Genomic DNA, 27,714 nt, shown 5'->3' with positions numbered 1-27,714 from the left:
AAAAAAAAAAAAAAAAGAATGAGGAAAATCAAATTATTTTCATTCTGAGCCATAATTTGTAAGCCACAAGTTTCGTATTCGCACATAATACCAAAGCTGAATGGGAGTTCAGCTTGTGGAATATTTTGGCATGAGGCTTACAAGCCCCAGCATATGTTCAAGCCCAAAGCTCAGCAAACTTTAAGTTTTAGAAAGGGCCAAAGAGCCACTGTTTCAGTCTTTGTGTACAGCATGTTGTCTATCACTGCCACACAAGTACTATGTCACAGCCAGAAAGTAGCCAGGCTTTGCTTCAACAAAGGAGTGTGGCCTGGTGTCACTAAAAATAAAACCTGTCTGGGTAATTTGGTGGCCTCTATTTTGGTCCAAAGGAGGGATGAAGGAGAAGCACCTTGAGGACCCTCCTAGAAGAAAACAGCAGGAATAGGCAAAGAGATCCAGGTGGTCTACATCTATCCAGGAAGACACTAGGCATAGCTGGCCACACCAAGGAAGATCCTTCTAAGACCAAAGCCATCTCTAGATGCACCAGGTATCATTTCTCAACACCCAGAATTCTTAAAATTCAAGTGTTTTTCCCTCACACTTCCACTATAAAATAGGATTTGTCTTCAGAACCAGGGTCTGCAAGAGGTTCCATAGTGACCTCTTCAAACAGTTGGACACAGCCCTTAGGGAAGCTGGTAATGCGGCAGCCCTGGGGCTGCGGGAGATAGCTGTACTACCAGAGGAAAATTCTACACAGTGATTCGCAAACAACCCAAGAACAAATAGCCCAGTAGATAAACTTTCCCAGTCCCACCTTTGAACTCCTACCTGCTGAATGAGCAGGGCCCAGGGCAGCAGAGATCAACCACTATCATCTCTGATCATCCAAATACCTGTGGTCCTTCCTCTTCTGGACTCCCCTTCCCCTCATCCCACACACCCGACGCAGAACAAATCCTGCCAACCCTACCACTGGAACAAACGCAGAATCTGTCTGCTTTTCACCAGCCCATCACCAGCACCCTAGCCACTGTCCTCAGTGTTGTCTTGCCCCACAAAATAGATTATGTTGAATAAGCAGATCATGTCCACCCGGTGTCCCCCAAAACCTTACAATGGCCTGTCAGTCTCATGGATTCTAAGACACTCCCCCAAATCATCCCTCCCTCAGCTTTTCCCGCTCCTTCAGGCTGCAGGAGCCACAGACACCTTTCTATTATTCCTGACCTGAATCTCAGGGCCTCTGCACTTCTCTCACTCTGTCCTCCAGCCTGCAAACCCCCTCCCCGTCAGAAAGCCACCCAGCTCTTTCCCTCACATCCTACCATCTTTGCTCAGAAGTTACAACTGTGACCTTCATCCCAGTTCTCTGGGAAGCTGAGGCAAGAGGGTTACAGATTTGCATCTGAGGGCCATGGTGACCTATGAGAGACCCTATCTCAAAATTAGGAGCTCAGGTAAAGACCCTGCAGTCAATCCCTATACTGCAGAGTTAAGCCTGTGCCCTCACACCACTGCAGGACTATGTTATCCTCCCTACCTTTGCTTTTTCACGTCAGCACTTGAATCACCATCTGACACACTACACACTTCACACAATGGTTCGTGTATTTTCTGCTTTACACACACTAGAATCAAAGTCCAGGAGGGCAGGGATTTTGTCCTTGATGCCTAAAATAGAAACAGACTTGGGACCACCTGGTAGCTAAGTAAACTCTCTCCGTACTTCAGTAATCTATTCTGGAGTATTTTACACCAGCTCTGCCCTTTCTATCTTGCATTTTTTTTTTCCAGAACAATTTACCTTATCCAACCTCTCTGCTCACCCAAGTAAGCATATAGATTTCTGATCTCTTCCTTTTCTACTCTACATCTTCTCATCTCTCCTTTCTCTTACTACCGAAAAACATTAGATAGAATTTGGACATACTTTTAAGGAGATATTTTTATTATGAAGTGTCTACCAAATCTTCACTCCAGTGTCAAATACATCAAGAATCTAAGAGTTCCTAATCTTAATGTTATTAAAAACCCACTGGTCGGGGCTGGAGATTTAGCTCAGTGGTTCTGCCCTCTGACTTGCAAGTGCAAGGACCCAAGTTCAATCCCCAGTACCAAAAATAAAATAAAATAAATTTAAAAATAAAAAACTCACTGGTCTGGTCATCTTTGAAGGATGTTATGGAACAAACCCATTAGTCTGATAACTGAAAGAATGAAGCCATTATATGCCTTTATATGCAAATTGCACCTCAAGGTAATCCCTCCCAAAATTAAAATTTCCAGGTAATAAATAAGCAAGCACAAGAACCTGAGTCCGATTGATCCCCGGTACCAAAAAAAGAAAAGAAAAAATATATATATATAACATTGGCTTTTGTTAATCCTCAAAGACTGGATCTACACACCCACACAGATTTTCACTGGCTGGATCCTTTGTGGACCTTTCCATGGGGGAAATGCAGAGGGGTTCTCACAGCAGATGGATGGGCTGGGCTGATGCTATGAGTCAACATTCATGTTTTTCAAAGCAGTGGAATGTGTTGCCTAATAGGAGTAGCACCACCATCTATCAAATATTCTTGCCCCCAAATTAAACCTGAATCTGGCCAAGAAACATGGAGGCCAATGACACCTATGAAAGGACAACCCAATGATGTCGGCGCTGAAGTCTACACTGTACGGAAGGAACTCTATGGGACAAAAACACCGGCAAGAACAAGAGAGGGCAGGGAACCTACATACGAAATGCGGCTCAGAGACACATGGATGCGATACAGCAATATGTGATGTTTGTGTAGATCCTGGGATCGCCCCGAAGTACTTTTAACCAACTGTGAAACAATAATGGGGAGACAATCAGGGAAAGCCAAACATAAGTACTCAGTGATGTTAAGAAATGATTTATTGCTTGCTTTTATGTGTGACCGTAGTGTTGTGTTGATGCTGAACAAAAAAAAAAAAAACCCTTATATTTTTTAGAGTCACAGTGAAATATTTACCAATGAATCTGACTTTCTCCTTAAAGGCACACTCTCCTATTCATCAGGCAAACCTACAGATCACTGTGGCCCTTTGGACCCTGCAGAAGTCGACATTTCTCGATGTACCCATGAATAATTTGACACAGAGAGGGTAAGAGTTGAAAATCAACAGATACCAGGCACTGACTAGGGACTATATGATACCTAAATGAAGATTCAATGTATGTGTCTCCCATGACGTCCCTAGAAAGTCATTTAAGGCACAGGATAAGGCAGTCAGGAGTGACTACTCACCACGGGGAAGTCAAACTCCTCACAGTGCTAATATCTGGTATGCAGCCATCAACCTGGAAATATAAAAGAGAAGACTTCTAAGTGACAGATAATACTCACAAAGCTCATGCATCTGATTCCATAAGCAAAAAGGAAGACACCATTTATAAAACTGGATCGGGAGAAGTACTGTACGAACCAGAGCTAATGGCTGAACGCAGATGAGCAAACTAATCCAGGACTCTGAATACAAACAGAATCCACACGGTCCCAAAATCAAGTTCCAACCCTGGTTGCATCACTCCAACGTCACCTTCTATAGCGGCAATATCCCTGAGTCAGCAGCACAGCTCAGCCAGGCTTAGAATCCTGACAAAAAAAGCAAGGCAAGGCCATACTCCCAGCTACTTGGGTGGCTGAGGCAGGAGGACTGGCTTGACCTAGAAGTTTGGGACAGGCAACGCAGCCAGATCCTATTTCTTTCAAAACAACAACCAAGAGAGTCATGCAGATGAGTTTTTATGAAGACAGTTAAAAATGTTTTAACATTAATTTATTCTCTTAATTGAGGAGGGAACAAGTTTCAGACAAAGGCAGAATTAGGATGAGTAAGTACAAGCGAAGGCAGGGCTTCTTAACAATGAGACCCAGCCCACAAGGGAGTGAAGACGCAGCTCCCAGGACTTCTCAATACCAGCTGAGAAATCCTGGGAGATGCCAAACAATCCATAGCTTTCTGGTCGGTAATGTTAAAGGGGGAAAAAAATACTTGAACCTTTCTCTTTATTTTGTTTACTTGCTTGATTTTTGATAAAGGGACATGCCACGTTACCCGGGCTGGCTTTGAACTTGTGATTCTCCTGCCTCTCTGTCTCCCAAGTGCCTGGTGCACGCCTCTGCGACATTATTTGCACGTTTTCTTAAAAAGGTAAAGCAGACTTTATTCAGGACCACTGCAAGGGGTCACTGTCAGGGCTACTGCCAAAGAGAAAAGGCCGTTCTCAACTCTAAAGATGGTAAAGACATTTGGAGCTTTACAATTTGCAGAGGAAGAGTCAGTGGATGGAACGTTTCCAGGAGGAGCTATCAAAGGTAAAGGGATTCTTGCTAAACACAGGCCCAGAACTTAGCTAGCAAAGGCAAGGGATGCATCGTGTGATCAGCTGTTGAAAGTGACTGAGAATCAAGAGTCAGGGAATTCCCACTCAACAAGGCAAAGACAAGACTGGGCCTGGTTAGAAAAAGAACTGCAGTTTGGTCAAGGACACAGTCTTTGTCAGTAACAGTAACGCCAGGGTACGTGTGGGCGTATGTATTTCTAGAAGGGGTGCCCAAGGCCCCAAGCACTCACGGCAGGATCAGGGAGCAGGATGAAGGCCCCCCGGCCCCCCTCAGCACCCTCAGCACCTGAGTCACACCCTGAGGTTCACGATATCCCATGCTGCAGAGCACCCTGTGAGCTCACGGTTACTCCCCCACAAACAATTGCCCCATTCTGCAAAACCCAGAAACGCCCATTTCTAAATATCAAGCCACCCTATGATAAGGAAAACTTCCCTTTGAACATGATGCCATGGAAACAATTTATATACACTTCCCTGCCGTGCTGACGTAGATCAGTTCATCACAGCGAGGACAATGAAGTCTTTCAAAGTGGTTTTGTGATGACAAGCATGGTGGGGGGGACACTAAAAGACTGGATTTAAAGGCAGCTGACCAAAAAAACCAGGAAGCTTTCAATGACTAACAGAATCACAAAACTTCCCTCACATGAGCTAAGCAATTTCCAGCACATGCCCAAATCCCAGGGAGAGCATTTAAAGGTGACCACAATGCTGCCCTCCAGGTGCCCTTAAATGTCCCATTTACTCACTGGGGAGGAATTATTTAAGAATCTCGAAGGGCCATGCCCTCAACATTCCCAGTCGCCCTTCACATTGTCTCCCAGCTCCTCTGCTGTGCTCTGTGCCCACGGATGTGGCCCTCACTGGCCCAGTGCAAGAAGACAGAAGAGGCAGGAGCATGGGCCCCTCTGCATCCCTCGGGGTACCCTGGGGTCTGCCCCACAGCTCGTCTGCTGTCCTGAGCTGCAGGGGATCGAGGGACTTCTTCCATCCTGGGACCTCCCTTCCAGTTTCTGTTTTTCTCAGCCTTGTAACACACCCTCTAGTCACCTGCTGGACGGTGGCGCAGCTTCTCGCCCAGCTTGTGACTGACAACGGGGGAAGAAAGAGAGCAGAGGATTTAAAATTCACGTTCGCCATGCCAGCCTTCAACGGAGGAAGAAGCAGAAAACCCAATTTTTAAGGAAGATTTTATGGTGTGCATGCAGGGGCAAGAAGCCAAGGAGGTTCTGAGGGTCAGGGTATCCATGAAAGGCCAAAAATACAAAAATGTGCGAATTATTCTCAGAAAAATGTACATATATACACGAATTTTTGAGTAGATTTGTGTGTGTGTATATATATATATATATATATATATATATATATATATATATGTATATGTATATATGTGTATATATATTTGTGTGTGTATATATATATGCATATATACACACACAAATCTACTCAAAAATTTGTGTATATATGTGCATTTTTCTGAGAAGAGAAATCCAAAAGGGGAAGGTCATAACTTTCACCAGAACCTCAAAAGTTCACCCAAAAATGTTCACGGGCAATGCTGCAAGAAAAACAACGCTCAGGAACGACCGCATGTCCCCAGCGGAAGAAGGGTGCGAAACAGATGGCAGGCACCTATGTCCTCCCCCAAGCAGGACCACGCCCGCCTCCCTCTCGCCCACCTGTAGTCGCTGAGCAGGCAGCTGGCAGGATGTTCCTGTGAATCACTCCCGACACTCAAATGACATTTGAAAAGCTCAGCAGCCCAGCAGGTGTTCAGATGCTATAGCAATAGCAAAACCGTTCAAGCCTGGGGGAAAATCGCACCCTGCTCTGAAATCCTCCAGGCTGCCGAGATACTGAAGGGCATCCAGGAGGGGAAAAATAACCCCAGAGACTGCAAAATAACAGAGCCGACCACCAGGAAATGTCCAAGTGGGCATAAAGAAGACTAAGAGCTGTGGGCAGCTGACCCCACCATGGGCAGCAGTTAGGCCTGACAGGCATGTGTCCCTGGTGCCAGGATCTGCCCTGCACCTGCTGTGAGACACGGGCTGTCCCACCCTCTCAGGGCAACCATTTCTCCCCTGGCAATACGGAGATGCTCATCTAGGACAAACCTCAAAGGGCTGAACAACCACGCCCTGCCCACCCCCTAGACCCAGCGAAAGCCTGCCCAGTCTGCTCTATGATCCATATCAGAGAGGTTCTCAGTTGCCTTCACCACTGGGCTGGCCAGACACAAACAGAGGGGACAAGAGACCGGTGCCACAGGAGACTGACAGAGCCTCTGACACCTGCTGTGTCCCTCTCCTACGCTCTGTCCTTTTCCCAGATCAGAAGTAGAAGGCTACTGTTGGTCAAGAGCCTTTCAGGTGACTGAGCAGGCGGCCTTAGGCAAATTCTATCAGCACTGTGACTCAGGATCCTCATCCACCCATCAGGTATAATCATGATCGCAGCGCCTATCTTCCTGTGAGAATGAAATAAATCAATGAATAAATCGATTCAGAGAATCGTATCTAGTGGGCAGGGAACAGCTCAATAGATGCAGCAGGTCATACTGCCCAGCACATTTCAGCTGGTTTCCAAGGGCCTTTAACAAAGAGGCCCCTGTGTTCCAAAGAAAAGCAAACATTGGCACCGGCAGCCCACGAGCCAACTACCGCACGGCCTTGACCCTGAGATGCACTGGGTATTTGAATGTGCCTAAAATTACACTGGACACCACACTTCACGTGGATTTTGTCACCTGGTAAATGGGCATAATAACAGCATCATCGAGTTAATGGGATTGGTGGAAGGTGAAGAATGAATATGTAGGAAATGCTCCGAACAAGACTTGGCTTGGTGTACATCTGAAATGGTTTCTCTGTGGGTATTTTTTTAGCAGACTACAGTAACTGATCTCGGCCACTGCAAGCCTTCCCACACCAGCCAAATGTGGAAACTCTTCCTCAGCCCTCCCTTGACCCAGGCATCACTGGATCCTGGTACCAACGATGCTGTGGTCTAGGGGTTTAAGTGAACAGCCGAGGCCTGGGGACACAGAAAGATGACGCAAAGACCAGGCGTTTGCTGGAGCATTATCGTTCTGTCAGCTTCCCAGAACTCGTGACCTCTATGACATGATTCAGGAGTTGCTGAGTTGCACCCTACTGGATCCACATTAGATCCTGGGCTCGTTTAAGGTTTTTGCTTTCCTCGTGGAATAATTGGCAGGTCATTGGGTTGGCTTTTTGGTGGCCCCTGCAGAACGGGCTGGTCTCCCCCCAGTCTGAAAGGACACGAAGGCATCACGAAGTTAAAAGGCGCACATGAGGGAGCCAACCAGAAGTGGAGAAAAGGTGACAAGAAAAGCACTGAACAGCCAAAGAACAACAGAGGAGCCAAGCCCTGAGGCCATCAGTGAAGCAACATCTCCTCTGTCCACAACAAAATCCAAAGTTCCATGAAATCACTACAGGTTGAGTATTTCTTATCCAAAATGCTTGGGATCAAAAATGTTTCAGATTTGGGATTTTTTTTTCAGATTCTGGAGTATATGCATATATATAATGAGACATCTTGGGGAGAAGATCTGAATCTAAACAAAACATTCATTTATGTTTCCTATGCATATATGGTTTGAAGATATTTATAGAGTATGTTAAATAATGCTGTACATGAAACAAAGTGTCACAGTGTGGCTTTGGCACTTTGGCACCATGTGCTTATCCAGAAAGTTTCAAATTTTTGGTGCACATGGATTTGGGATTTTCAAATTAAGGTTGCCCCATCTGTATCTTCCTTTCCTTTACCACCTTAGCTGCTTTCTCTGTACACTGAAGACTTGGGGAATAGTCAACAAGATGTGGCAGTTAATCTTGATGTCGACATGGTAGGATTAAGGGACAGGTGGTTAGTGACGCACACTGTTGCATGTGTCTGGATGGGTCACAGGAGAGTGACCCTGGGTACTGTATCTGAGCCCCGGCCCCTTCGTCCACACTCTTCCCTGTTCTGTTTCCCAGGTGCCATGAATTGAGCACCTTTCCTCCACCAGGCCCTTCCATTCTCTGCAAACTTGAGCCAGAATAAACCTTTTCTCCTTGAAGTTGCAGGTTGTCCAACAATAGAAAGCTGACTCACAAACAAAGGTACCCTCAGTGAAAGGCAGATCCCTGAGAACACGGGCTCTGGGTCAGACCACCCAGATGCCCTCAACTGCTAGCCATTTGACTTTGGGCCAGTCTTCCAACCACTCTATGTCTCGGTTTCCTCATTTGTAAGATGAGACCAGCAGTCGATGTAGGCAAATGTAGGTCGCAGGAATTAATACATGTAAAACTTTTTGGAAAAGTGCTGGGCATGTGTGCTCCTACAAACCTTCTGCAGCCCTTCAAACAGAGAAAACTGGTCTTGGCCAAAATATGTGTGGGAAGGGATGGGGAGAAAAAGCATCTTTTCCACCTTACAGCAGCAGTGAACAGAACAGCAACTGAAGACCAACAGAACAGGATTCAAATCACAGCCACTCCTAAAGATAATAGGAAGTAGGGAGATCTTTCTCATTTGGAAGGGACCAAGGGTAGAAAGAAGCAGGGAGGGGGCCGGGGATTTAGCTCAGTGGTGCCAACGCCTGCCTCCCAAGCACAAGGACCCGAGTTTGATCCCCGGTACCAAAAAAAAAAAAAAAAAAAAAAAAAAAAAAAACAGCAGGGAGGGATAGGAGGGGTAGGAGACAAAAAAAGGATTAAGATGTGTTACAACTCCCCATACATTATGTATCACAAACACACTAAAAGTCATAGTGATTCCACACACAAACTGTATGATCATGAGGTATTCTGATACTCTCTAAACCTCATCTTCTTCACCAGGGAGTTCGCAAAACTGTTGCAAGAAATAAAAACTCATCACCGGGCATGGTGGCACATGCCTGTAATCCCAGCACTCAGGAGGCTGAGGCAGGAGGATCGCTGTGAGTTTGAGACCAGCCTGGACTATATAGTGAGTTCCAGGTCAGTCTCAATTACATAGTGAGACCCTGTCTCAAAAAAAAAAAAAAAAAGAAATGAACACACATGCAGGCATTAAATAAAGGCTACTTTCCACGTCTGTCTTCCTCAGGGTAGAAAAAATGGCATAAAAGGGAAAAACTGATTCTCACAACTCTCAGGAAAGTATCCCCGGCCCCGCTCTGGACACCCTGAGACACCGTGACTAGAGATGCTTTTCTGTCTACCAGGAGAAATGGCAGCCTGCCTCCCTGGAGCATGCTCAGACCTTCCAGTACGGAGACGTCATTTTCCACCAAGAGCCCAGAAATCAGGAGCCACAGTCAATAAAACCCAGCAGAAAGGGGGTTAAAAAATAAAAAAAAGACTAGAATTTGGGGTCCTGCTCCCCAGGGGAACACTGGAGCAATACTTCAGGAGGCGGTGACCTCATCATTAGTGAAAAAGCTGGGGATGGTTGTTTTCATATAAACGGCTGGCAGTAAAAGACTGTGGATAAATGTCAAACACAATGCCTAGAGCGGCTGCAACAGTGCTTGCTTACGCAGCTTTTTCCTTCTTCAGACAAATAATAAAACATCAGCACTTCTGAATATAAATCATCTTCAATTAAGACATTTCTGCGGGAAAGCTCTTTTGGCAGGACAAACGAAATATTTGCCACTGTTTTGCGACTTGGATCTTTCAAGGTTGGCAGGGCGATTTATTTTTGTTGATTAAACAAAATACAAACAGAAAGGGCCTAAAAATTGATTGGCCAATTAAACTCAATGATTCTCAACAATGAAATGTGCATTATTAGCTTTGCTAGAGTTATAAAAATGTCTCCTAGCTTTACTGAGGCTTTCGTGATTTACACCATTGATATTTGTGCTGACAGAAAGATTAAGTGAGGACTGGATTATGCAAAGTTCGGCTGCTCCTTCCTCTTCCTCCTCTTTTTTTTTTTTTTTTTTTGGAATGGAAGAAAGAGGACTGAGAGGGGGCACCACTGCAGGGAGAACGTGAGCTCTGTCTCCACTGCAAGCGTAATTCCCGTAAGAATGGTCTGGGTTGAGCAAAGGAGCTGCTGCCGTTCATTTCACATGCACTTGTTCTGAGAAAACTGCAGATTCCCTAAGAGGGGCCAATTTGTGGATGTGACAACAACGGTAAATATCCAGATTCTTCATCGTCTCTCTGTTTTCCAGAGACGAGGGTCCAGACAGGCAGCCAAAGCAAATGAAGAGTATCCAACGCTTCTGCAAACTGGATCAATACAGAAAGAGCACCATAAGCCTCTTTCAATGCAGAACAAAGTTTTCCTTTCATGGTCGCCACGAGGTCAAGACTACACTGCAATAAATTCACCGACAAGAGCCACAAACCTGGGGGAGCTGAATGACGGTGCTTGCCGGGGGTCACAGCACGAACATGGCAGGCTGCTATGCATCTTTAAACTTGATTGTACATAATTGTTAATCAGTGACCCATTCTCCAACCCTCCTGGGCTGGAACATGTTGCTATGCAACCAATTTTGCTCTAGATACTTTCAGAAAGCTAGCGAGGCGACAACCAAGTGTCAACTAAGTAAACATTAACCATGAGAGACAGGTCCAAATAAATAGAGGACGCCTAGCATCTTACAGCATACTCACTCCCATTCTGTCTTAATTTAGACCTGCATTTTCCCTGCCTCACCACTGAGCAAATACGCTATTTTGGACCGAACTAGATGGAGCTGACCTTTTGGTAGCTCAGTTTGGCCATTCACTTGGTTCAACCTATTAACTTAAAACAGGAAGGTTTCTATGGAACTCAAATAGAGGAACTATTTTCCTCAACTAGCATAATCACAATTGTGCTTCGCATCAGTAACATTTCATTCACCTAGCCCACCCATTTCCTGAAATTCTTTTTATAAGAAACAGTTGTGAGAGGGCAACCTGCCTGCGAATGCCTAAAAAATCAGCTATGCGTATTTTTCCACATTAGACTATTACAAACCAACGTGACTATGGCTTGCACACAATCCTCACATTCCCAGCCTTCTGGAGTGCTCAGGGCCACAGGGAATGAAGCTAAATTAATCGTTCCTAATGTAAGACCAGGAACACCTAAGAATATCCTGAAGCTGAGCGCAGAAGAGTCAAGTGCATGAGAGAAGTTTATTGGGGTGGGGGTGGGGGTAGAAGTCAGGATGGCTGGTATCACGGACCATGATGTTGTTATTCCCAGGAAGAACGTGAAATCTGATGACTTCCCCCAGCCAACTCCAAGACAGCCAAGAGTGGCACGGTAAAGAACCAGAAGGAAACAATGGTTTTGAGTTAGTTCACAGAATACCTCCAGAAGGTCTTTACAATCTCTGTTGGAAGTCCTGAATAATGACTAGCTAAGGCAGCACGTGTGGATGGATGATTAACCGCATTAAGAAAGAATGGGTAAAAACCAGCAGGAAAGCAGCGCTCACAAGTGAAGTTTATGGTTAGATTTCTGGCCTTTTTGAGCAGGTCTCAATACCTATGCTATTATAATTTTTTAGCAACCAAAATCAATTGTATGCAGGATTATTGAGCAATAATGTATCAACCAAACACATGTAAACTTTACACTTGGTAAATGACAATGGTCAAGAAAGCAATAGAAGAAAGTCTATTCACCCATGGATGGGTCCTATTAAAATATAACCAGGCTTTTTTTAAATCTGGATTTGCTTTCTTGCATACATGTAATTACAGAGCAAAAAAGAAATCAAACAATAGAGAAGCATATAAAGTGAAAAGCGAGTTTTTTCTTCAACTTGTGGCTTCTCTTATTTTGACTCCCCAGAGGTACACTGTGGTTACCAATGTATTCGTAACCACAAAGCAGCGCCCTCCTACACACACCACTCCTCATTCAGAACAGAAGCTGGTTTAAGTGGAGTCTTGGGAAGCATTCAATATTCACCATTCAGTCGGTCCACGGTTTCAAAATAAAGCCTTTTAGTAAGATCCAACCTCCTTCTGAGTTTACAATTCGTAGACTACCAAGGGCATGATTCATTATTCATCTCCTCCAACAGCTAAGGCACAGTGCTTGAAGTCCAAGGAAGAAGAAACATCACCCCGTAGGTATCTTTAAGGAAGCACCGTTCAACACAAGTAGGATGTCCAAGCAGGCACCACTCAAGAAAAGTGACAAAGGAGAGACCTTTGTGTCACACATGCAAAAATGAGATAAATGAAATCCAGAAATACCAAAGGCTAAACAAATACCAAGAGCCAATTGCTAAATTAGATTCTGGAGCTCACTGCTATGCACTGGAAGAAGAATCTAATTTCAACAGGGACATGTGAACCACCTGCAAAGCAAATTGTGAGCTTGCTGGGAACCCACAACTATCAAGAAGAGGAATAATGAAAGCACCTTCACCGGCCCTGGGGCTGTGGTGTGTGCAGGGGGTCCACACTGCTCCACCTCGGGAATTACGAAGCCATGTTAGAGCCACAGACTCAAAATTCTGGAGATCACAGTGCTAATCTCAGGCCACAAACACACTTTAGGAGAACTAGGGCTGTGGCTTAGTGGTAGATGACTTGCCTAGAAAGTTCCTAGACTTGGGTTTGATCCCCAGCACTGAGAAAAAGGAAAAAAGGCTTTAAGAAACATTTGTCCCTTTTTCAGGTAGTACTTTTCTGGTCTATAAAAGGAGAAGATTTGACAAAAAGAACTCCAAAATCTGTAACACAATTATTCCTGTGATTCTGTTTCGTTAAAACTACATGGATGGACAGACAGACGGATGGGAGAAGCAGCAGGCTGCTAGCATGGGATTACACAGGCTTGTGATCAACTGCTACAGTTTTCGAAATTTTGTAGCCCAGCTGACCTAGTGTTGATAACTTAAGATTGGCCACGATAGGAAAATTTATATCATGAAAATGTTCAAACACTACAAACCAGGCCTTTTAATTCACCCCAGGAAAGCATCACTGATGAAAGGGAAAGAGGATGGAAAAGGGGGGACAAAGGGACAATCGCTGCAAGCACAAAATCCTCCAAGGGGTCCCCCTCCTCCTAGATCTCCAAGCTGATAAGATTTTTCTCTGCCTGAAAAGCCACTCGCCACTGGGGTTCAGGACCCAAAGCCATGGCGTCTTTGAAATATGCCCCCTATGACCTTGGGATACCCCCTAGGCATGTTCTCCTGAGTGCAACCTGCCCGCCCCCTGCTCCCTCATGGGTAATTCCTACAATACAGGGTGGCCATCGTCCGTCTAGTCAGCCCCATTAAACTGCCAGCTAAGCCGGGACCACAACTCTTCATGTCAGCTCTTAGCGCTAGATGCCTGGCACAAAAACAGGTACACAGTTGCCATCCCATCGATGCATTTTAAATTCAAGCGACAGTTTTTCACTACAAGACAGAGCAAAAGCATTTGCTGATCAAAGGACTGCACTTATTCTATCCCAGGCACCAGCTGGGAGGAGACTGCTCAAAGGCTTAAACTTTTCAAGGTCCCTTACCCAGAGACTGCAATTTTCCATTATATCAGTTAGCCTACATTTGTCACGAAACAGCGCAGTGTGTCACTGACCCACTTTGTTTCATTCCTTTGCTAGTCAATGACATCCTCATGTCACTACACACTGTATTGTTAACTAAGAAATTAAATGTATTTGCCCTGTATTTACCTAATTGCACTCTGAGAGCATTAGGATTCACCTCCAGGATCCATAGCCTAATCCATTAGAGTGGCGTTGAGCAAAATGCTTCAGCTTTCTCATCCTTCGCTACCCAGTCCATTAAATGAAGACCCAAGACCAGGAACAGCACAGGCAGGAAGCCACCACCCCACCCCACGGAGGCAGGCACAACAGCCCTGGGCTGACAATGGCCAATGTCGTTGAAGATGGAGCCATAAATCCTCTGGAAGAAGGATGGATCCCAGGCTCCCTGAGTTGCCATCTCCTAATACCACAGGCAAAGTGGTAAGTTAAACAGGGAAATAAATCTGTTTTCTCAGTGCTTGGGGCCAGGCATCCTTGACCAAGGTGTTGTCAGGGCTGGTTTCTAGGAAGCCTTTCTCTACCTGGTCCACTGCCCACACAGAGTCAATCCCTCTGCACACACTTGAAGAGACACAGGGGATTCTGGTATCTCTTCCTCTTCTTATAAAGACACCAGCCTTATTGAATTGGCCCCCATCTTTACGATCTCATTAAATTTTAATTACTTCGAGCGAAAGGATCCGAGTTCAATCCCCAGTACCAGAAAAAAAAATTTTTTTATTACCTATTGAAAGGCCCTGTTTCCAAATAAAGTCACAATATATGAACAGTTCAGTCCATAACAGAAGCAAACTAATGAGCACCCACTGCATACTAATACGTAGTTCTAAGGTAAAAATGAGTGTTTCTCTACACTTCTGGAAGGAAATGTATTGTGGGGGTGGGGGTGCAGACACTAGGCCACTGCTATGGATTGAGTTATGTCCTCCCTAGCTAGGCTGATGTTAAAGACTTAATGCTCAGTACACCTCAGAATACGATCTGATTTGGAAACAGGGCTGTCATTAGTTAAGATGATGTCATGAATTAAGATGAGGTCTTATTGCAGTGGGTGGGTCCCAAATCCAACACAGACAGGCACACAGAGAGGTGAAGGCAGAGACTGAAGTAATGGGTCTACAAGCCAAGGACCAGCAAAGATCGCCAGCGAAGTTCCAGCAGCTGAGTGAGAAGCATGGAACAGATTCTCCCTCACAGAAGGAGCCAGCCCTGACCTGCTGGTTCAGTGATCTTAAACTTCAAAATTCTATAAATGTGAGTCCCTCCCGCTGTTTAGGTCACCCAATTGGTGGTCCTTTGCTTCTTCAGCCCTAGGGAACTAATACAACCTCTCTTGAAACATCTCCTAACTTATGCTTCCCAGGAAGCAAGAGGACTTTCTTAGTTGCCAAAATTGGGAGAGGAGATGTTGAGCCCCTGGACTAGCTCTTCGGGGAGCCGACCATTCTTAGGACTCACCCTTCTCCTCTCTGCCCACTTCCTGGAATCGGCGGCCCCACAAGTGCAAGGGTGCTGAGCAGGCCCATTTGGTCCTCACTCCTCAGACTGTTCTCCAACTGTCTTGATCTGTAATGATGCTGATACTTTGACCTCCATACGTCTGAATCCTGTGTTAGATTCATCAACTGCCTCTAAACTCTGGAAGGAGGAGGAAGCGATCCATTATCACCCTCCAAAACCCTACAGTGGCTTGATCCACATGGCGCCACCCAACATCGTGCTCATAGAAGCCCTGCTGATGTCCATGAGCAAGGGAAGGACCTGTCTCCTGAGGCTACACTTCGAGTGTGTCCCCCACCTTTCATGGGTTATAAAATCCTCAAACGATATGTTGACGGTATTCAGAGATGGAGCCTTCTAATCAGGATTAGAAGCAATCAGGGTGAATTCCCCACCATGCTGACGATGGCTTTGATAAGCCAGCACATACTTGCTCTGTCTTGACATGTGACACCCTCTGCCATGTGATGACGTAACAGGAAGGCCTTAGCCAGAGGCCAGCACCATGCTCTTGGACTTCCCAGCTTCCAAAACCATGCGCTAAATAAATTTCCATTGTTACCAGTTACCTGGTCGTGGGCATCTTGTTACAGCAAAAGAAAGCATACTAAGACACATGGCCATCATCACAGGACGATTAGGCAGCGGACTCAGGAGTCCAACCTGGGCCCAACACCAAGCCCTACATTTTTTCAACACAATCAATGTGCTGCCTCATGATAGCAGGTCTAGTACCTAACAGGAGGAGGAAGCAGAGGAAGAGGAAGATTCATATCTTTGGTAAAGATCTTAAAGGGGGTCAGGGGAAAGCCCAGTTAGTTACTAGTAAGAACCAATAAAATTAAGTAGACGTGAGCTTTCCGAACCAAACAATGCTCAGTCACCTTGAAAGCAGCCAAGAGGAACAGCCTGACCATGCTAGGGAGAAACTCTGAGTGTTTTAGGCTTATTCGTGAGACTACTTCAAGAGCAGCCCTACCTGGTCAGAAGCTATCTGGACAGAAATACTTTATACTAAATAACCTAGACTTGCCAGGCACAGCCAGCATCACATCACCTCCACATTAAAGAGGTGGGGGCACTTTGAAATGAACAGCTTCAAAAGAAACTATCCTAAGTCCAAAGAATAGAAGGACCATCGTTGTTGATGACGTAATTTGCCTGACAAGGGGTGAGAGATGATCTAAACTCCCCAGGCGTGACACTCATCACAGATCCCCACAGTTACATTTAAATTGATGTGCTAAACTAACAACACCAGAACAGGTTTGCAGGACTGGTCCCAACGTGATTAAATGTTAACTGACTGTCTAACCATAGGAGCCAGCAACGGTGTCGTGTGGCTGCAAAGGGAGGGAGGGAAAGAGAGCATGCATGCTTAGAATGGCTCTAGAAAAGGTGAGGTTAATAGTTCCAGCACAACTAACGTAATGGGATCAGTTGTGAGAGAACAAACTCATTTCAAGGAGGTCTTTGACAACCTGGAGAACAATCCCCAAAAAGTCAGCAAGCATCCTGTACTGTCTAAAAACAAAGTCATGGAATGAAAAGTTGGAGGAAACAATAAAAAGTAAGGTGCAAACAGGGATACAGGGAAGACATGGTAATGATCTTCAGCTACTCTCTTAACCTAACTGGTGAAGTCACTGGAAGAGAGACTTCATTTCAATATTAAAATTAGAGATTGCAACAACAACAAAAAAATGCTGGCAGAGTCCACTGTGTAATAAAGTGTTGCTGACCAAATATATATAAGTAGGAAGAGTAGATAGAGACCCATGGCTCAGGAATACTGCAGAGGAGCTCAGGAATAAGAAACACTGGGTATGCATGAGCATCACTGACTTCCTGAGCTCTGCAGTGGCACCTACTCCACTGCACAGTTGGCACAGCCAACTCCTCCAAGGTGAGACTCATCGGAGAACCCACTCCTAATCGCATGCTACCAAATGTTTCCACTCACAACACTTTGACATCAAATGTGTGTGCTGGGAGTAAGGAGAGCCCCCCCACACCAACTCTCCAACTCTGGACAACAACTGGGGGTCCCCCAGCTCAATTCAGTCCTGACACTGGTCCAGAACTGCTCGACCTACGGGCCAGCGCAGACATCACAGGTGAGGGACTCAGTCCCACAAGACTGCCCCCACAGATGCGGTAACCACACTCCTGCTCCTGCACCTACAAATTCAAGGGTTGCTGTGACCCCTTCCTCAATAATGAACAGCTCACAGAACTCAGGAAAGCCACTGCTTACCGTGGTGGGATCCTCATAATGAACGTGACTCAGGAACAGCCAAATGTTTGACATAAATGGGGCAGGTATGGCAGAGGGGCACAGGGCACCCAGCATCACCTCCCAGCACTAACCCGGACCTCTCAGGACCCTCACAGAGGCCCCTTGTGAGTAAGTCACTGGCCATGGGGATTCGCTCTATTTTCAGCCTCTCTCCCCTCTACCAAAGGGGAGATGCAGCTGAATGTTTCAACTTCGGCTCACATGGTTTGGGTATTTGAGGTGACCGGCCCCCATCCTAAAGCCACCTAGGGGCTCCCAGAGCCAATCACCTCATTAAATAATAAAAGGAAGACCTTTTATCACTTTGGATCTTAGGGGTGTTAGCAACTGTGTGCTGGGAACAAGGACAAAGACCCAATTTTTATTTCTTATCACAGAGAGCTTCAGGTATTCTGCCCAGCACACCAACACAGAGATCCGACCTTCTGGTCACCTGGTAATGAGTATGGCACGAGGACATCAACAGAGAGCTGGTATTTTCATCCCCAGAGGCCATGCCTGTTTGTTTTATTTCTGTGTGGTGCCAGCTTCTGGCGGGAGGTGGGAGGAGAGAGTGCAGAGTGGGAGCCGTAAGTGACAACAGAAGGGTGACACAACACACAAGCTGACACCGGGGACACGCCCACCTGCCACCCATGTGCATCTGGTGAAGGGAACTGCAGGCTTGCCAGTCCTCGAGCAAACCAGAAGCATCCCCAGCCAAGGCCACTCGAAGCTGAAAACATCGTGGGAGAACTTGGCCATGACCCAGGGCAACTCAAGGACCGCACCAACCATTAAATTATAATAACGAGCAGCATCCGCAGAGCAGCGCCTAGGCCAGCCACAGTGCATGTGTCATCTCCAATCATCATTGTCAACGTGATAATGAAGGCACTGTACTTACTTTACAGAGGAAGGCACAAAAATTCAGACACCTGGTGACCTGCCCAGGGCCACGCAGCTGGTGAATGACACAGGACACAAACCAGGTGTGCACAGCTCTAAAGGTCACGGCTCAACAGCACACCACATCATCCTCAACGCCAGACGCCCACAGACGTGTGTTCACAAAGAGGCATATTAAAAACACAAGTGAATCTAGGGAGCCAGGAGGTCCCAGAGCAAATGGTGCAAGCATCCCCACCACCCTGGGACCAAAGCCTCTCCCTTCTCCTTTGTTCTACGAAGTCTGAGGTCTTGAAACCACACGCACGCAAACTGCACCCCACGCTCCAAAAGATTCAGTGTGTAAAAGGCAGAGTGGGTCTTGTGCCAAGAAGTCAGAGCCAGTTTATTTTAGTCTTGATGTTACGACAGCCAGCACCAGGTTGAGGCTGAGAAATGCTCCTTCTAATTAAAACTTTATTTTCAAACACATGTCACAGTTTCAACATGGTGAGACTCATTTCTTGTTATGTGGATTTCTACGAGTAGAAACAGCTGCTGCTACTGACAATCTCTCCCATTCATTTTGGGACAACCAGAGGATCCCGGGGGGCAGAGAGGCACTGTTGTACCCAGGACAGTAGCAATGGGGACCCTGCAAGCTCTCAAGAGAACTCCAAAAGCAGAAACAAGGGGCGAGGAGAGATCGCTATAAACCTCGCCAACACTGCAACTGGCACTCCATGGTGGAGTCTGTACAGCCAGGCGAGCAGCAGGCTGACAGATCTGCATACACAGGATCAGAGACAAAATCCTGTAGCTATCTGGTGGGGAAACAGAGTCCAGCATAGGATCCAAACGGATCCAAAGCACCCTGGGACAAAGGACTGGAACCAGGCTTTTACAGACCTGCTCAACGCTGAAAAAGGAATACTCACTGCTATAGACTGTTTACGTTCCCACAAAAGTTATATGATGAATTCTCCCGGTTAAGTGGGTAGTATTAGTTGAGCCCTCTGGGAGGTAATCAGGTCCTAAAGAGAAGCCCTTATGTATGGGATCAGAACCCTTAGGAGAGCGACCCCTTCGTCCATGTGAGGACACAGTGAATGTGGGCTGCGAACCAGGAAACAGCTCTCACCAGACACAAATCTGTGCCACCCTGATCTCATACTTCCAGGGCCCCAGCAGTGTGTGGTCTATCAGCAACACAGTCTATAGCTACTCTCTTACATCACCCTGAACACGGTGAGACACCCTAAAAACCCTGCGCCCCAAATGTCTGTCACTCTCCAAGTCCCCCACCACACTCCACACAGGGGTGTCACATGGAACAGTGCACAGGTCCCTGCCAAATACAACGGGCCCATACCTGTGGCTCCGCAGCAGGGAGCTGGCACTGTGGGCGGCCCCCTAGCCCATCCCATGCAGGGACTTAAATTAAATAATGGCTCTTATTCACCACTGTGAAATCAGGGCTAAGAACAACGTGAAAGCATCTGAGAAAGGCTGAAAGAGAATACAAGCAATTTCAAGTCTTCTGCCCACCACTTTCTTTCTAGCTGGGTAAACTGACTCAAGATCCAGCTCTGAAGTCAACCCCAAAGTCCACAGCACAGTGTGTCCTAGGTTCTCGGATTTTTGCTCACCAAGGAAGGGAACCCTATAGAATGTCCAGGATACAGGTCCTAGTCATGGTCATCTTTTCACGTAAGGACAACTATTATGGCCAGGACTACAGTCTAAATGTTGGGAGACCCCCAAAACCTATGTCTTGAAATCCTAATCCACAAGGGGTTGGTATTAAGAGTGGAACTTTTGATATGCTGTATTGATCAGCTTTTTACTGCTATAACAAACTACACGAGGCTGGCTAATTTACAAAAGTGTTGTTTTAGTCCACAGTTCTGGAAATGCAAGCTCTCTAGGCCCCCTCTGGTGATGGCTTTTCCGGCTGGCAAGATTCTGAGACAGTGCATAGAATCACACGACAAGAGACAGGCAACATACATATCTCTATGCATCTTTTTATCTACTTATAAAGCCAGCAGGACTCAAGCCTACGGCCTCCACCACATCTTATCCTAATTACTTCCCAATCACCACCTCCAAACACTGCAAGCACATCAAGTTTCCAACCTCTCACTGCCATTAACATTTGACTTTACAGGTTAACTACAGCGCATGAGACCTTGGGGAAAACTCAGACAATACCCAAATTCTAGAGAGGTGATTGGGTTATGAGGGCTCTGAGAGCCCCTCAAAGACCTAGCTCACCCGCCTCTACCTGGTGAGGACCCAAAGGAAAGTCATCATCTACTGCGAACCAGGAAACAAGTTCTAAGCAGGTACCATCCGGCAGTACCTTGATCTCTGACTTCTCTGCCTCCAGAATGGTGAGAAATACATTTGTTATTTACTAGCAACCTGACTTCTGGTATTTTATTACAGTGACCCAAATGGACTAAGATAGCCAGGTTAGGAGCTAGGAGGAGATACTCCATCTTTTCCCATCTGTGGCTAAGGCGCAGAGCCTCCAGGAAATGCACTCCACAAGGTGGAAAAGAGACCACAAGTGAAAAAGTGGGTGGTGCACACTACAAATCTGCCCTTGAGATGGGCACCAATTTGGGGATAATAAATCCACAGAGGAGGAGAGAAATAAGAGCAAATATGAAACAGCAAGCTGCCTTCACAGAAATTGGACCACTCTCCACCCCGTAGTTCACGCACTTTCCAGCTGGTCCCAGAAATGGAAGCCAGGTGTCCCTCAGATAGTTGCTATACTTTGGGATATACAGTGGCTCCCAAAAGCCATGTGGTGAGGACTTGGTCACCAACTTGTGGTCATCAAACTGTCACCAAGCTGTGACACTACTGGAAAGTGGCAGAAATTTCAAGAGGTGAGGCCAAATGGAAGACCCTGAGGCCACAGGGAGGGGGGCACTAAAGGGAATTGTGATACCCCAACCTCCTGCTGTCTCCCCGTTTTGCTTCCTGGCTACTAAGAAGTGAACACTGTCCTCCACCACATACTCCCACCATAACGTTGTGCCTCATCACAGGCCCAAAGCAATGAGTCCAAATGACCATGGATTAAAACCCCTGAAACTATGAGCCACAATCAACCTCCCCTCCTCTAATTATCCTCTAATTCCCCTCCTCTGATTATCTCAGGTATTTTGTCAAAGCAACAGAACATTGACTAACACAGGGCCATCCTCACCTTCACATCTCTTAGAAAAGAGAAGAGGCAGTGATTCAGATACAAAGAGGTTGCGCTGTTGGGTAGATGTTTAACTGACTATACTGCTACAGTTAGAATTTGTTCCTGAGAAGTTCATGTATTTGAAATTTAGCCCATAAATTCCTATGTTGATGGTATTTGGAGGTGGGGTTTTTGGAATAATTAATAAAGGGGTCAGGAAGCCGGAGACCCCATGACAGCATTACTGGCTTTATAAAAAGAGAGATGCAAATTAGATGCTGGCTCTGTCTCACCACATAATGTCCCCACCACATTAGGATGCAGCAACAAGGCCCTCACCAGATGCTGAGCAGATGCTGGGGCCATGGTCTCTGACTTCCCAGCTCCAAAGCTGTGTGCAAAAAAAAAAAAAAAAAAAAAAAAAAAAAAAAAAAAAAAAAAAAAAAAAAAAAAAAAAAAAAAAGAAAATCTCCACATTACCTGGTCTCGGGTTTTCTGCCACACCAACAGAAAACCAACTTCTAGGAGCCTATAAAATTCAGTGGGTGATCCCAAAGCAGAGAAATGAGACATTTGATGTCACTGTTGTCTGAGGCAGAAAGAGGCCAAAAGCTAACTCTGGGATTACAGGTCAAGATTTAGATGCTGATTCTCAAACTTCAAGTGACTGGATTCACCTAGTACCCACCATTGCATCAGGAACCTCAGTAGAGCACTCACATCCCCGGAGACAGCCTGTCCTCTATAGAATACAGTCCTGAAGAGACAGAGGCTCAGACAGCTCTGCCCCAAGGAGCTGCAGCAATCTCCGGTAGAGTGGCACCTTGGTAGCAGTGCCACTGGCAACAGCACTGGCAGCTAGTGAGTGCTATAACCCTGGGCCAGGTATCTGGTCTAACTATCACGCATATCAGCACATTCAATCCTCAGAAGTGTGACTATTTTTCCCACATATGCAGATAGAAAAGATGGGGCACAAAGAGGCTACGTGCCCCATACAAGGCCACAGTCCAGCTCCAGAGGCAGTTCTCTTAGCTCTGCATTGCCACCTGATCTCACAGAAATTAATGGAGCCTGATTCGCTGATGCTCTGATTCCAAGGGACAATCTTCATGCACACTGCTTTTAATGGGTTCAAGAGTAAGCTGCATGCCAGTGAGCAGAAATCAACAGCTCACCCCAGTCCTGCACCAGCTGATGATTCATGATTCAAAATAACTCTCGCCCACCATCAAATGTGAACCATAGGGGAGAGGCACCACGGGGATGGTAGACCTGGTGTCCCGGAACACCAGGCACTTCCTACTCTGGATCATTCTGGAAAAGAATGGAAACCTTCACCCCATCCCAGCCAGCCGTGCCTCTTGGTCCAAGGGTAGCATCCAGTACCAAGTGCAGAAGTGACTGTCTCACTGTGCTGGGTCATTCCCAGAGGGCAGAAGAAGAGGAGCCAAGGGAACATTCACAGCTTGGGTAACTGAGCCTCCCTGTGCAGCAAGATTTATTGGGCACTCCATGATACTGGGCTAACATCCTGGTCCTGAGCGCTGCTCTGGGCTCGGCTGTGTTCTTTACTCACATCTCTTCCATCCGACCGCTGCTCAGGGGCCACAGTGAGCCCAGGGAGCCATCTCAGCAAGCTCAGCTTCAGGCTGGCAAAGGGCTTCCTGCTCCTTATGGGAGTCCCCTGGGTGCCACAGAAGTGAGGCCCTGAACTTCTTGCTGTGTGGCCCCTTAACCAAGCTGCCCACCAAGGAGCTGACTGAGGTCCCTCTGTAATAACCTGCCCTGCCTGAATCCAGCCAGGAGGGCGGAACCCTCGGGATCGCCTCTTAATACCATGATGGTGGCCGTGTCTCACACGATGTTTGGAGGGGACAGTCAAGCCACAGCAGACACGGCATCACAGTCACTGACGGGTCAGTCCCTGAATCCTAGGACACATGGAGGCTGCAGCCCGGCTGCTTCAAGCAAAATGTGACACACAGAGGCTGGCAAGGTGATTGGATTATGGGGCTTACAGTCGCCTTGCTAGCAGGAGGTGGGGCCTGGTCAGAAGAGTCGGGTCACCGGGGCCCCACTCCTCCCTTCGCACTCTGCTCCCTGGTCACCAGGCCATGAGCAGCTGTCCTCTACCAGAACCTTCCCACCATGCCCTTCTTCTGCCTTGGCGCCAGCAGCCATGGACGGGAACCTCTCCACACCGGGAGCCAAAACAAACCTCTCCTCCTGTAAGTCGCAGGTGTCCGATATTCTGTCCCAGTGACAAGGAACATGACAAACCCCGGACTAAGATACTGAGAACATCCTCTTTCCCTCTGTCGGAAATAGGAGCTTTACCCTACTTCATGGAGCAGACAGGGCATGGCACGGGTGGCCCTCGGGATTTAGAAGAGCGTCTGGCAGGAAATGTTAACGCAGCCGCTGGGCACTCACTGCTCGGTGTGACTGGGGATGGGTTCCAGGACTCCCACAGAACCACAGTCCACAGATGCTAGAGTCCCGTGTAAAACTATACAGCGTCTACACGAAACCTACACACAACCTCACAGACACGGAAAATCACCCTTATTCACACAGTGTGCTGCATTGTTAGGGAAGGGATCATAAAAAGAAAAATGTCTACATTCTCAATACAGATGCCGGATAGATGGGAGTTTGGTTTTGTTTCTGTTTTTCAGTATTTTCAGTTCAGGGTTGGCTCAATGCAGTTAAGGATGTGGAACTCACAGATGTGAGGTATCAACAGTCAGAGATCTTTATAATTACTCCCCTCAGCTATCACAGACTGGGAGGCCAAGGCACATAAGGATGACATACTATCTGGGTGTGGTGGCATTTGCCTGTATCAGCTACTCAGGAGGCTGAAGCAGGAGGGTTGCAAGTTCAGGTTAGCCTGAGCAACTTAGCAAGATCCTATTTCCAAATTTAAAAAAAAAAAGCCGGGTGTGGTGGCACACACCTATAAATCGCACTTGGGAGGCTGAGGCAGGAGCATGGTTATGAGTTCCAGACCAGCGTGGGCTACACAGTGAGTTCCAGAGCAGTCTGAACTACATAGTGAGACCCTGTCTCAAAACACCAAAAAAAAAAAAAAAAGGAAAGAAAGGGCCAACACAGTGGCACATACCTATAAATCCTAGCACTCAGGAGGCTGAGACAGAAGAATCTCTGTGAGTATGAGGCTAGCCTGGGCTACATAGTAAATTTGAGGCTAGCCTGAACTATATAACAAGATCCCATCTCCAAAAAACCCAAAAATACATTTTTTAAAAAAGAGCTGGAGATATAGACTATCCCTGGGTTCAGTCTCCAGACACACACACACAAACACACGCACACACACCATACTTGTGAAGAAATATAAAAATGACCTGTTTTAGTTTGGGCTGTTGTGCTATAACAAAGTATCTTAATTTTTTTTGTTTGTTTTTTTTGGGGGGTTTTTTTGAGACAGGGCCTCACTATGTAGTTCAGACTGCTCTGGAACTCACTATGTAGCCCAGGCTGGTCTCAAACTCACAGCGATCCTCCTGCCTCAGCCTCGAGAGTGCTGGGATTACAGGCGTGCACCACCACACCTGACTCTCTTAATTTTTTTTTTTAAGATCACATATGTCTTCAAAGTGGAGTTGGGATTGAATCTGAGAAGTCTGGCCTCAAAAGTAGTCACTGAAAGGAAAACACAAATGATACTTCATTTCGTGTGATCCTCATTATGTACTGACAAGAAAAAGAAAAAGGGAAGGAGAGAGAGGAAACAACACAGGATAAATGTGACAAAAAAGGTAAATCAACATGCTAACGGCGCCTGTGTGCAAGTGCTGAGATAGTGGGCAACTTTGGCGTTTTCTGTTCCTTCCTGTTTTCTTCGTTCTCTGCACAGAAGTATTTCATAGCCGTTTAAAAAAATTAAGGTAGCAAAAATGCCCACCAAGCACACATCACAGATATCGTCAATGGCAGTTGGTGACCGCCAGCTATGAGGAGTCGCCCAAGAGCTCAGAGCCCACCAGAAAAAGAGCAAAGACGGCGCTCTGAGGAGAGACCACCATCAGCTCCTCATCTAGAGCCCAGCAGGGAGACCAGAGCAGAAGGGACAAGGCCTGGAGACGGAGGTCAGAGCCCCTGCCTGGCCTGGACTCCCAGGCTCTCAGAGCTCGAAGACAACTTTCAAACCAGTAAAGTTTCCAGACTGAGAAAATTTTCTTTCATCGGTTTTATCAGCTGGTAGGAATGAGTGGGAAAAAGAAGGATTTTTTTTTTTTTTTTTTTATCCCAGGCCTGGTATGAAAGTTTGCTTTATGGAAAAAAGAGAAAAGAATTCTGGAGTTCCCTACAGAGTCTGCGTTTCTAGTTTTTTCCTAAAGAATGTGTATTGCTGAAGTTCACATAGCGAGGAGTCTTTTTCTCTTACCTCTTTTGTGAGTCGCTAAGAGAAACGGGTTGAGTTCCCCCGCTGACCATAATTCAGGGTCATGGAGAGGCCCTATTAAGTCACCATTAGGTAAGGCAAGGAATAAAATGATTTTTTAAAGGCCATCAGCCAGCCTAGGCCTATATCAAAAAAAAAGCAATGAATCCCTAGTTACCTTTCCAAGAACCACCCGGATACCCTTCTCCTTGTGCACAAGGCGGAGATTACTGCAGCTCACATTCTCAGGCTCAAGAGGAGACCAGTCTCTACCAACAGTTTCAGCTGGGCCGATATAAACCGATGAACGCACCCCACTGCCCCGCTGCCTGTGACGGATTAGATCTGGCCCTGTAACCCAGCTGAAACCAGTGGTTGAAAAAGGAAATCCACTGGGCAGTCTGAGGCAGGACTTTGCACACAAAGGAGGCAGATTAAAGAAAATGCTTGTTGTGTTTCAGGAAAGCTGCAAAGCTTGTCAGTCACTGGGCAGAGTAGAGCAGAAAAACATACAGAACTCCTGGATCTGCCTGTTGCCACCACTAACTATTAAACTGACCATAGACAGATCCTTTGAGATACTAAACCCACAGTGTTTTAAGTGTGCTTAGTTGGGTCTTTTGTTTCTAGCAACCAAAATCACCATAATTAGCAGAACCCTACACCAACCCTCACCAGTAACCGTCCAGGATCTTACCAGCACCTTAAAGCTGAAAGAGAATGTGTCAGATGCTCTGGGGCAGATCGCCAGAGAAATAAGAAGAGGAGAGGGGACAGCACTTTCTCCTCTACTGAATGATAGCAGCCTCAGCCATCGACATCCTTTAAGGGTACACAAGCAGTAAAGACATTTGGGGGCCACATGAAAGGAGTGGTGAAAGCCAGGATTCTAAAGATCTCTCATAGCCTGCCACCTGCTATGTGATCCCCAAATTTACTTTAAAAACTGACAGTTCTACAAGGCTTTGAGAAGAAAAGCCTCCAAAGCAGTTTTTTCAAGAAATGGAGGTGGTGGAGAACATGAGGAGCAGATAACAGTCAGTACACGAATCATCTTGTCAGAGATATGTTTCATGTAGGACTCTCCGCTCTAAGAAAACTGACATAAACAAATGATTACACCATCTGACTGGAAAATTGCTCTGCTGTGTGGCTGCAAGTTAGTTCTCAAACAATGACTTCTACATCAGCATTAAAAATAATTCCTTTTACACATACACTTACATGCACACGCGTGCAAATATTAAATTAAACAACTTACCTATCACATTGTAATACATACTGATCCCCTCCAAAAAGTGCACGTGCTCGCAGTGGAGAGAAGAGAAGGGATTTTGACAAATAAAGATCCTCAAGGTGTTTCTTAATAAAACTTTCTTTTTAATGAAATTTAGTTGGCAGTTAAAATATGGTTTTCTTTGTCTTCAGTTGTGTGTGTGTGTGTGTGTGACACTGGGGATTCAACCCATGGTCTTTGCACTGAGCTACATTCTCAGACCCCACCCCCACCTTTTTTTTTTTTT

General features: G+C 46.2%; 1 protein-coding gene across 9 annotated transcripts in view; it reads right to left on the bottom strand.

Moving 5' to 3' along the window:
• The window catches only part of Tiam1 (TIAM Rac1 associated GEF 1), a 401,135-nt gene that overhangs the window by 292,109 nt on the left and 81,312 nt on the right, over positions 1-27,714 (bottom strand). For all 9 annotated transcript variants that reach the window (XM_033755948.1, XM_010608608.2, XM_033755949.1 and 6 more), the window contains exon 2: positions 3,267-3,319. The gene's annotated coding sequence lies outside the window, so the exon portion shown is untranslated. The remainder of the gene's footprint in view (positions 1-3,266; positions 3,320-27,714) is intronic.

This window comes from Fukomys damarensis, unplaced genomic scaffold (genome assembly GCF_012274545.1).
Source record: "Fukomys damarensis isolate Sample0158 unplaced genomic scaffold, DMR_v1.0_HiC HiC_scaffold_24, whole genome shotgun sequence".
NCBI classification, from domain to species: Eukaryota; Metazoa; Chordata; class Mammalia; order Rodentia; family Bathyergidae; genus Fukomys; species Fukomys damarensis.
The sequence above is the reverse complement of the archived record's forward strand: the minus strand, read 5'-3'. Positions and strand labels throughout refer to the sequence as shown.